Source organism: Canis aureus, chromosome 18 (genome assembly GCF_053574225.1).
Source record: "Canis aureus isolate CA01 chromosome 18, VMU_Caureus_v.1.0, whole genome shotgun sequence".
Taxonomy (NCBI): Eukaryota; Metazoa; Chordata; class Mammalia; order Carnivora; family Canidae; genus Canis; species Canis aureus.
Genome location: NC_135628.1, coordinates 22,544,967 through 22,556,641, shown reverse-complemented (window position 1 = coordinate 22,556,641; position 11,675 = coordinate 22,544,967).

Genomic DNA, 11,675 nt, shown 5'->3' with positions numbered 1-11,675 from the left:
TACAGTAAAAAGTCTCCCATTCCTTCCTACCAATCACCTAATTCCCCTGTCAGGGAGCAACTAATGTAATGAATTTCTTTCTTTTTTTTTTTTTTTTTTTTTTTTTCAGATACATGTGCATTTCCCCCCAATTTTTACATAAAGGGTAAAATACTATTCACCATTTCACACCTTTTTTCTTCCAATTGAACAATACATCTTGGGGACTGTCTCATTTCCATACATCAATAGAGAGAGCTCCTCGATTCTTTTCACTGGCTGCCAGGGAAGCCATCAAGTGGAAGAATCATGATTTATTTCCCTGTCTCCCACATTTAGGTTATTTCCCATCTTTTACTATTACAGCCTTTTGTTCCTGTATAAACGTATTTGTAAGATACATTTCCAAAATGAAATTCGTGGTTCAAAAAGTATACACATTTTCAATTTTGAAAAAGACTGCCAGATTGCCTTCCATAAAAGTTTATAGAAACTGATTCTCCTTCCAGCCATAAGTGGAGACTACTATTTCTCCACACACTTGTCAATAAAATCTCTTGTCAAACGTTGTTAAATCTCAGCCAATAGGACAGTGAAAAATGGTATCTCTGTGTGTTTTAATTTGCTTTTTCTAATGAATTTGTTTCTGTCTTTTATTGATCAATAGTCGCTCTTTCAATATTAAGAAAAATTATTTCATTCCCATTAACTTTCTTCCTCTATATCCCTCTATACATCTTAAGGTCCAGCCACTCAGCTGCTTGCTATCCCCAAATGGGCCACATTTTGGGAAATGCCCATTCCTTCTAACTCACTCACAAAATTTTTTGACAGTCAAATTCAAAGGCATTTCAATGTTTATGAAATGTTCCTGTATTCCTCTCATAGGACTTAATACTTCCTTCCTCAGGGAGCCCAGGGCACATTTACAGAGCTTCATAATAGTGTCATTTCACTCTGCTATGTACATGTAGGAGTTTCTTAAAGTTTAAAATCAAATTCTCCATCTTAGCATCCCCTATTGATGTCCAACACATTCACTCAGTTAATGTGGGATCAGAGACTGAATTAGAAATAGAAAACTGTGAATTTCTTCTTTTTTTAAGATTTATTATTTTAGAGAGAGAAAGAGAGTCCTCACAAGTGGGGAGAGGGGCAGAAGGAGAGGAAGAGGGAGAGAGCAGACTCCCCACCGAGTGTGGAGCCCAACTATGGGCTCAATCTCAAGACCCTGAGATCATGACCTGAGCTAAAACCAACAGTCCTATGTGTAACCAACTGAGCCACAACCCAGAAAACTGTGAATTTCTAATTGTGCGTGTGTCCTTAACCTTTCAAAATAACACTGTAAATCTAGCAATGGGGATAATAAAATAAAGATCTGGGGACTTGTTCTTTGGTGTAGAAGGTCATATCATAACTTAATAAATGCTAATAAATCCTTCTTCTAAATTTTTTGTTTAATGTTTGTTGGTTGGTTTGTTTTAACACCAAATCCTGACTGTGACTTAAATGATTGAAGAACATAATAAGTAAGATCAAAATATTTTTAAAGCAATATATTAATTCCCAATAAATCCATGAAAAGGGGTTTGACTTATTTAATAATCAAGGAAATGCAATCCAAAAATCACAGATACCAATAAACTACTATCAGAATGGCTAAAATGAAAAAGACAGAAAATGTCAAGTATGGGTGAAGATCAACTAGAACTCTCAAATACTACGGGTGGAAATGTAAATTAGTAGAACCATCTTAGAAAACTGTTGGGAGAAATCAACTAAAGCTACACATATATACGCCAACCCTGTAACCCAGAAATTCTACTCCAGATACATACTCAACAAAAGTACACATGTTGTTCACCCAAAGCTATGGTACAAGAATGTTTATACCAGGGATCCCTGGGTGGCTCAGCAGTTTAGCGCCTGCCTTCAGCCCAGGGCATAATCCTGGAGTCCCAGGATCAAGTCCCAGGATCGAGTCCCACATCAGGCTCCCTGCATGGAGCCTGCTTCTCCCTCTGTCTGTGTCTAGCCTCTCTCTCTCTCTGTGTCTCTCATGAATAAATAAATAAAATCTTTTTAAAAAGAGAGAGAGAATGTTTATAGTAGCATTAATCATAACAGTCTAAAATGGGAAAAACCGAAATTTTATCAACAAATAAATTTTTAGTACATTCATACTGTGAAATCCTTTTTTTTTTTTTAAGATTTTATGTATTTATTCACGAAAGACACAGAGAGAGAGAGAGAGAGAGAGAGAGAGAGAGAGGCAGAGACACAGGCAGAAAGAGAAGCAGGCTCCATGCAGGGAGCCTGATGCGGGACTCAATCCCCAGACCCCAAGACCATGCCCGGAGCCAAAGGCAGATGCTCAACCACTGAGCCACTCAGGTGCCCCCACACTGTGAAATTCTAAGAGCAATGGGAATGAGCAAACTACAACTTCACACCAAAACATGAATGAATCTCAAGAGTCTATAAGTTCCTATTTATGTAAATTACAAAAATAGTCAAAGCTAATCTGATGGTGTAACAAATCAAGAGAGCCCTTTGGGGTGAGGATATATGAGGGGGCTTTTAAGGAGCCAGTAATATTCTGTTTTTTAATCTGGATGCTGGTTACACAGATGTGTTCATCTCATGAAAACTCATTAAACTATGCATTTGTGCTTTGCATAATTTTCTGCATATATTATACTTCAATAAAAAGTTTACCTAAAATAAAAGCAGTAGGCTAAATCTTCAAAAGAGAATATATTTCTTTTTAAATACTCTTCATGTATAAATTATTATTTTTTTAATATCATGGTGATTATCTGCTGCTTGCAAATCCAACTAACATGCACTGGTTTGACCCAAGAGCCTACTACTAAAAAGAGATCCCAGTAAAAGCAATTTTCTATTTCCGAAACAATGCAGGAGCCACAAATGGTATGCAGACTTGTTTGATTGAGAAAAAAAAAAAAATGAGGTGACCAAAGGAGACGAGCTAAAGGGAATAAGCAAAAATTGAAGAAAGGATGAAAAGAAACAGAACCTCCTTAAAATATACAAAAATAGCAATTACTCTTACGTGAGCTTTCTGTGGAGCTACTAAGAAAAAATAACTATTTATTCCAATGCAGATACATGCCTCAGAACCTTGCTTCCCTCCCAGTATTATTTTAAAACACTGCACAACAGACAAAGGAAGAGAGAGTGCCATGGGAATAGTAATTAATGGCAAATGCAGGTGTCTGAATAGAGGAAAACCAAGGGAAATGAAACACAAACCCTTCCACTTCATTAGTGTTCTAAAAATAGTCTCATAATGCAAAGGCTTGCCTTGCTTATGTAGTGTATATATATATAGAGATATACACACACACACACATATATATATATATGAATGAAAAACTCATCAAAATGGTTTTTGGGAATCTTGACCATAACCCAGATATAAATACTTCAGAGATTCAAAACAGAAGTTTAAAAACTGATGGCACTGAATTAGTCAAGCAGTGCTTCAAATAAATAGAAACAGACAAAATAAATGTAAACTCAACTGTCTGTTGAGAATGAACACAGATTTTTTTTGGCAATAAAAGTTTATTTATTTATGGGGAGGGGGGACAGAGGGAGAAAAAAACCCAAGCTGACTCTGTACTGAGCATGGAGCTCAATGTGGGACTTGATCCCACGACCCTGAGATCATGATCGGAGCTGAAACCAAGAATCGGATCCTCTAAAAGATATCCTTAATCGGATATCTTTTCTATTTGGTTGTGAAATACAAAAACAACACTCCCTCAAGACTGATGAACGGACCCAAACACTTATCCTCTTCTGAACTTGACATTACTTTCATGTTTAACTTGATCTCAATAGGATTCGAGAAAAAGGCAAAGGCAAAGATCTGAATTCCAGGCAACTACGAGAGAGAGAGGTGACTTTGCAGCCAATGTTCAAATTCCTGTTGACAGGAGAAAGATGGTTAACTGAAATTCACAGATAATCTGTCACAGCTCATGTTGGTCAATGTACAAACTGGTTTTGCACAGAAACATAGCCAAGGAGATCGCCCCTCCAGGAAGAACAAGAAAAAAGACAGGATGCTGTCAAAGTTGTAATTACATAGACTCCTTGATCTGGTCTCCCTTCAGGCAAAGGTGTTAATAAGCAGTGAAATTTGCAGAAGACAGGTAGCAACAAGGAAAATAAGCAAGAGATCTGAATAATCAAACTTGCAGTTAAATTTTTTCTTAAACCTGGAACTAATAATTCTTGGCTCACGTAATGATAAAAAAATAAAAATTGGTCTCCTCTTACAGAGGGATTAGAATTAGCTACTAATGATCTGAGCTACAAATAGCATCAAGGGAAAAAAGAAGATCAGAAGTCACCTCCCTTCCCCCAGTAGCAGAGCAGATTTATTAAAGGCATCTATGCTGACCATTCGGCCAAAACCAATCATAAATTGTCGAACACTAACATGGTTAAACAGGTTCAAAGACTGGATCACCATCATCTAGCCAAGCCTAGCTGAAATTGGCCTTACAATTAGCATTAACAGCAAGAGGAGCATTTGCTGGAGGCCTAACAAGGGCTGGCAGTCAGGTTAGTACATTAATCAAGAAATGACGCGGAAGTCTCTCCAAAAGAACTCACAAGTCTACAAAATAAATGGATAGCTTGGGAAGGGACTAAATAAACAAATGTCTAAAGAGCATGATAGCTGAGCATCTACTCATCCATCAAGCATTTACCCTGAGTGTTCAAAACACTATAAAAATGGCCTTCCATTATTTTTGTTCATCCAGCCAAGTCATCTGCCTGGCAGCGGCACCTCAAACTTCCTCAGAGGAACCATCCGTTGCCCTGTTCCACAGAAAACACCAGACCTGCCCCCAGCTAGGGACAGCCCGGATAATTCTGGCCCCAGTTACTGGTTCCGAGTTAGGAGCATGAGCAAAGGCAGGGACAACCAGAAGCAAAAAGCATCCCCAGAATATAGCTGCTTGGCTTGCAGGAAAAAGCCAGTCCCTGCTAAGAGGTACGCAGGTAGAGAAAGCCTGCCTGAGAATGAGGCCAGATAAAAACAGGGTGTAGGAGATGGCAAGAAACAGCCCTGATGACATGATTTAGGCCCCTAAATCCAGCCATGCCTGAAGCTTAGCCCTGCTCTTAGACTTTTTAGCAACATGAACCAGCGAATTTTCTTTTTCTTTTTTAAGATTTTTTTTGTCATTTAAGATTTTATTTATTTAGAGAGTGCAAATGGAGGAGGAATAGAGGGAGAGGGAGGATCTCAAGCAGACTCTCTGTTGAGTGTGGAACCCCACAGGTGGCCCAATCTCACTACCCTGAAATCATGACCTGGGACCAAAACAAGAGTTAGATGCTTAACTGAATGAACCACCGAGGTGGCCTGCAAAAAAAATTTTTTAAATTGTCTTTAAGCTCAATGGGTTTCTGTTATTTACAAACAAAATGTCCTATAATGAATGTCCTTGTCCTTTAAACTCCTTTATAGGAATAATTTTTCTGCCAGAGCCCTCAACCTCAATTATTACACATTTTTAAAAAATATCTTTTGAAGTGAAACATTCTGAGAAATGGATATGAAATAAGTTTGTCCTTTATTATTCCCTGAATCTTAGGAACCTTTTGGTGGCTGGACTATTTCCTCCCACAAAGTAAAGTAAGTTTCGTGGTATAATGGATTATTCACACCAGATCCTAATAACAGGTTGTTTGGGCCTTTAGAACACCCAAAACCTTTTTTGTTCAGCTCTTTGTACATCCCAGGAGTTCACAGGATGAAGTGAAATTTGAAGGTTTTGCTCCTTGAATTCACTTCTTACTGCCTCCCCCACCAAAAGGGGAGAGCTCCAATGAAGAGTGCGAGGATTCTATAAGCCTCCCTTCCTTCTGTCCCCACTTCCCCACAAAATAGAGGCTGGTCACATAGAACCTCAGTTCCAAGGTGCTGATATCAGTGGTCACATTCTGTGGGTTTGTTAAGTCATTCACATTACAAAACCCTACTCTGACTGGAAAACACACACGTGCCGTGGCAGTCTCCACCAGGAATCTGGCCAGCACTCTCTTAGATCTATCCTTGGTAGAAGCAGTACATCCAGTTGAGTTCACATTTGATTGCCTATGCACAAGGATGTGGGTCAGATGGGAGACTGATGAACCAGGTTCTAAATGGCAAAATTTGCCAACATAAAAGGAGAGAAAAGACCCGGAGCTACGAGTCTAGAGGACCTGGAACTGGTCCTGGCACCAGCTTTGCTACCAACTACGCATGACCTTGGATAAGTCATCTCACCTTTTACGATGTCAATTTCCTTACTTGTAATATGTGATGAGTAGAAATGGATCAGTGTTTTCACTGGGTGATGACTCAGGTAGTGGATGATGAAATCAATTTAGTGGATCAAGACCAACATTAAAAACACTATTCTAGGGCTAAGTAAGGATAATACAAGATAGTTCTAGAGCATCTTGTAGCTCCAGAAGGTAAGAAGACACACACACAAAAAATCAACAATGATGGGCTTATGTCAAAAGAACACAGGATCCAACTGAAAATGTGCCTACTAGTCAAAACTGATACAATTAGAGAGACAAAATAAAGAAAGCACTATTGGACTATAACCCAAAATATAAAATAAACATCCATGAATTCACACTGATATAAATACTGATTAACTGAATAAATCGATAAATGAAGGACAAACCTAACATGCAGAAAATACCAAATCATGTATGTAGACACTCCATCCTCAAGGAGGTGGACATAACTCTCTATTCCTTAGGTGTGGACTGCACATAGCAGGTTGGGGAAAGAGTAACACTAGAGCAGAGAAAGCTGACAAACAGTACCTCAACCAGCTGATCAAGGTCACATGGAGAGTGATAAATCATTTTGGCAGTATGTACCCTCATTACGATGTGGGGAGAATGGCACTTCATCTCTGTTATCTTTCTCCCCAAAACCCATAACCTAGTCTAATCATGAGAAAAACACCACACAAATGGCAGCTGAGGGCCATTCTATAACATGCCTGACCAGCAGACCTCAAAATTGTCAAGGTCATCAAAAACAAGGAATCCTGGAATAGAAAAAGTATATTAGGTAAAAACCAAGGAAATCTGGATGACGCATAGACTTTGGTTAAAAATAACGTATCAGTGTTGGTTCATTATCTGCGACAAATGGAACTTCCTCATGTAAGATAGTAATCATAGAGGAAATTGAGTATGAGGCATATGGGAATTCTAGTATCTTCACAACTTTTCTGGAAATCTAAAACTGTTCTAAAATGAGAAGCTATTTTGGAGTCAGACGGTGATTAAAACAAAGTCTGCGCATTGTCAGAGCAGCTCATCTCTGTAAAGGCTGGTAAAACCAGAAGGAACACTAAAGCTGCAATAAGAAAAATCTGGATGTAATCTCAGTTCTGCAATTTGCCCCTCAGGTTAATCACTCACCTTACCCAAGTTCATCAGTCAACTCCCCAAGTTCTCCCCAACTACACAACACAACAAGGTCAATACCTGTTCTGCCTACCTCACAGCGTTGTTTTGTTGTGAGAAGCAAGGTATATTAATGCAACTTACAAACGTGGAAATCCCATACAAAATATGGGGGTTATGATAACCAGATTTCTCTGGTCCTTCCCCAAGTCAGAGTAGGCTCAGAGCTGTCCAGAACTCAGTTTGACTACTGAACCAATGTTTGGATTTTCAAAGGAGTCCCTGGACCAGCAGCCTCAGGATCACCTGAGAACTTGCTAGAACCACAGAATCACAAGCCCCACCATACATCCACTAAATCAGAAACTCCGGGGGTGAGGACCAGCAGTCTATGTTTTAATAGGCCCTGCAGGTCATTCTGGAGCTGCTGAAGCTTGGAACCACCCAGAGTAAATGATAGATCACTGGGACTGTGAGTCCCATTCACATGGGCCACATCCCTCCAGCTGGCTTCCTGCCCAACTAGCAACCACGTGGCTCTCATGACCTCCGGAGCCCCCTTCACGTCTACTAACACTGAGCCAATCCTTACACAACTCCTCTGAGAGAGTGGAGGAGCCACAGTACTCTCCACAGGGATGTAGGCAAGTCCATGATATGCTAAACTTCAGTATGAGTTAAGTACCTGGAGCAAGATGCAAGAACATGGTTTTATTTTGCCCAACGAATCTGTGAAGTTCTTAGCAATGAGGGACAATCAGGGTACCTCTCAGGACCATACACCAAACAGTTTACCAACACCCAAATTCCAACATTCCGTCCTTCTGGTCCCAGGCATTCGTCAGACAAGGTGTCTTAATCTGTGGATCAGAAAAGGCAGATACCTTACACATCCATCTATGCTTATCTACATACACCTATGAAAATAAAACCTTGGGATGCCAGAGAACGAAAGAGACTTCCAGGCCCTTAAACAAGGAACAAATGATGCAGAGCTGAAAGTAACAAACAAACTGGAATACTACTAGAAAAACAGGAATTACAAGTCAGGAGCACAGCTCCTTAGCAGCTTTGCATGAAGAAGCCCATGCAATCCTTTCTCTGAACCTCATTTAAGCCATAGCTGGTACCCCTTTCCTTTTTCATTCAGTACTAGCATCATCCCCAAGGATACACATATGGTAAATGGAAGCCAATACTGGGCTAGAAAAAGACAGAGTTGAACACCTAATTGGGTGAATTTTTCTCTTGGTTAGAAATACTCTGTGGCTCTCCAACTGTAGAGGATGGAGTAGCCCGAGCTTCCCTGAATCTCTACCCTCCAGCTACATCAGATGGCGCCTCTTTCAGCCATTGTTCAACACTCCCTCTGCCTCAAAAGGCGTGACCTTTAAAATCTTACATTTCGAGGTCCTGCTCTGTTCACATCCCTCCCAGGAGCTCTATCCTGCTTTACTCTTTAGAATTACTTTTCTGCATTCACCGGGCAATCATGGAAGTCACATACCCCATCCCCACCCCCTGCCACTGAGGGGTTGCAAAAATTAAATCCAGTGATGTTCTTTGGCAAAGTACTGAGAATAGTGCCTCACTTTTTGTAGATAATCCATTAAAGGAAGCTACTATTATCATCATTATATGATCCTTCTATCTTATGACAAATCACTCTTCCCCAACCTTCCTCTTAGCTGGCATTTCCCAAGGTACCACATGCACCCATCCCCCTTTTGCTCTGGGGACCTGCCCAAATGTTGTACAGGTTGGGCCTCTCTTAGAAACCTCAACTGCCATAATTTAAACTAAACTCCTGACTCACAGAGGTGATTAACAGCTTTGCCCTCTCTTCTGAGTTACCTGCTAGACATCTCCAATGATGTCACCCATCTCCAATGATGCTTCAAGCTGAGCATGTTCAAAACCAAAAGCTTTCTTTCCCCCTAAAATCTACTCATCTTTCCATTTTTCCTTATAGTATTCACAGGCACCTTAAATAACACAGTCACATCACATAGGCCTGAAGCTCTAAAGTTACTTTTTTTGTTTGCTTTAATATTTACTGCAGAATAATACATTGGTGTGGGACAAAATTCAAGACGTAGATTTTCAACCTCACAACTGTCCTTTTGCCACTCATTTTCCCTTTCTTGGGGAATCTGATGTTACTGACCTCTTGTGTATCCTTCAAAAAATACTTTATATTTATGATACACAGTGAGTACCAGTAAATGTTTATGAACCAGTTGTCTCGCAAAACAAAAACAAAAACCCTGATTTACTGCCTTGGCTGATTTCCATGGTATAAATGCTTCCGCTGTGGCCAATTTCAAGCTACCAATGCAAAGCCACCCACCAAGGATTAAAAAGAAATGCACACAGTTGGTGCATAAATAATGCATTTCTACTGCAAGCTGGCTTCAGCCCATTGGGTTATAATTGTTACAAATGCATACATGCATATGTATAGATACATATAAAATATATATCATACACGGGTATACTTTTACTCAAATGGAAGCATACCATACGTGGTGCCTTGGTATGTGCGGCATGTATTTTTTTTAATTTAATAAATCTCAGAGACTATTCCTAATCAGTAGCTATAGAGCTGCTTCATTTTTTTTACTTTACTTTTTTTTTGAGCTGCTTCATTTTTAACCGCTCCATTATTTATTAATCAGTTATTGATAGACAATTTGATTGTTTGCAATTTTTTATTTATTCAAACAATGCTGCAGTAAATAACTTTGTACATAAATCATTGTGCACATTTATATATTTGTAGGATAAAATTCAGAGTTACTATATGGCTGGTTCAAATGGCGCATGCATTTGCAGTCTTGATAGATATTGCCAATTGCTCTACACAGAGCCATTTCATTCCATCCACCATAAATACCTGCTTCCTCAAAAAGCTATTGCCAACAGTTTTATCACATTTTGTTTTATTTGCTAATCTGATAGATGAAAAGTAGCGTCTCACGAAAGTTTTCATTGGCATTTTTCTTTTTATTTATGAACGAAGTTAAAGTTCTTACATATTGAAGAATAATTTCACGCTCTTTTGTAAACTGTTCATATTCTTTGCCTCTACAGTAACTATTCTTTCCCTTATTTGTTGTAGTTCTCTATATACTGACAAAATTATGTCTTTGGGACATGTGTTGAAATTATTTAAGTTTATTAACTGCCTTTGGACATAGTTTTAAAAAAAATTAGCCCTGCAAAAATTAAATATAGTCAAATAATTCAATCTTTTGTTTTATCGGGTCTGGATTCTGTCTTGAAGGAATTTTTCAACTCCATTATTATTAGAATGATATTTTAATTTTTTTTCCTAGTTGTTTTCAGGTTAGTTTTGATCCGTGTGGAAGTTATCTACGTGGAAGATATGATGTAAGGCTCCAGCTTTTTTACCTGATTGTACCGACGCCACTTATTATCTCCCATAGAATCATCTTTGCCTTCTCCCTCAACCCTGTCCCCCAGATCCCCAGAGTTCCTAGGAACTGTCGTTCCAACCTTCCAATATGTCTGAGTTGTCTTTTTCCTTTCCTCTCCATTGTTCCCTCCCCAGGTAAGGTTCACTGTGTTGTATTCCCAGCCTCTGACCTTCTCTTCCAGCCCTGGAATACCTCCCCTAACGTGGCGCCCACCACCTCACCTCCTTGTTCACTCTCTACAGAATAAAGTCCAAACTCAGGATCCGCTCCAGTTCAGCCTCAACCTACCTGTGTGTGCTCATATCCTGTCACTTATCCCAATTAAAGCAATCCTTATCATTAAACTGGAAGGTTCCTCGTTCCTTAAAATGCTACTACGCCCTGACTCATCCTGCATGCTCTGTAGGATGTGCTTTCTACCCAGCCCTCTGTCCCCTTCCTTCATCCCAATCCTATACATCCCTCAAGGCTTGCCTCAAATGCCCACTTCCCTGCAAAAGCACCTCCCATCGTTCTTTCTCTGCTCCTCTAATTCGGCAATACCATCTTCACAGCAAGTACCCACCCCTCCTTGTCTCTCACAACTGTGCCTTTATATCTGTCTCCTGGAATGAATGTTCCCTGAGAGCAGCGCTGTGACCAATTTTTTCATGCTCCCTCCTTCTAGGAAGCAACTTATACACAATAAATAATGTTTAATAAAATGTAAATGTTTTTTTCTGTGCATCAGGATCACCCGAAAGGGCTTGCAAAAACACAGACTGCTGGGCTCCCCTGCAGAGC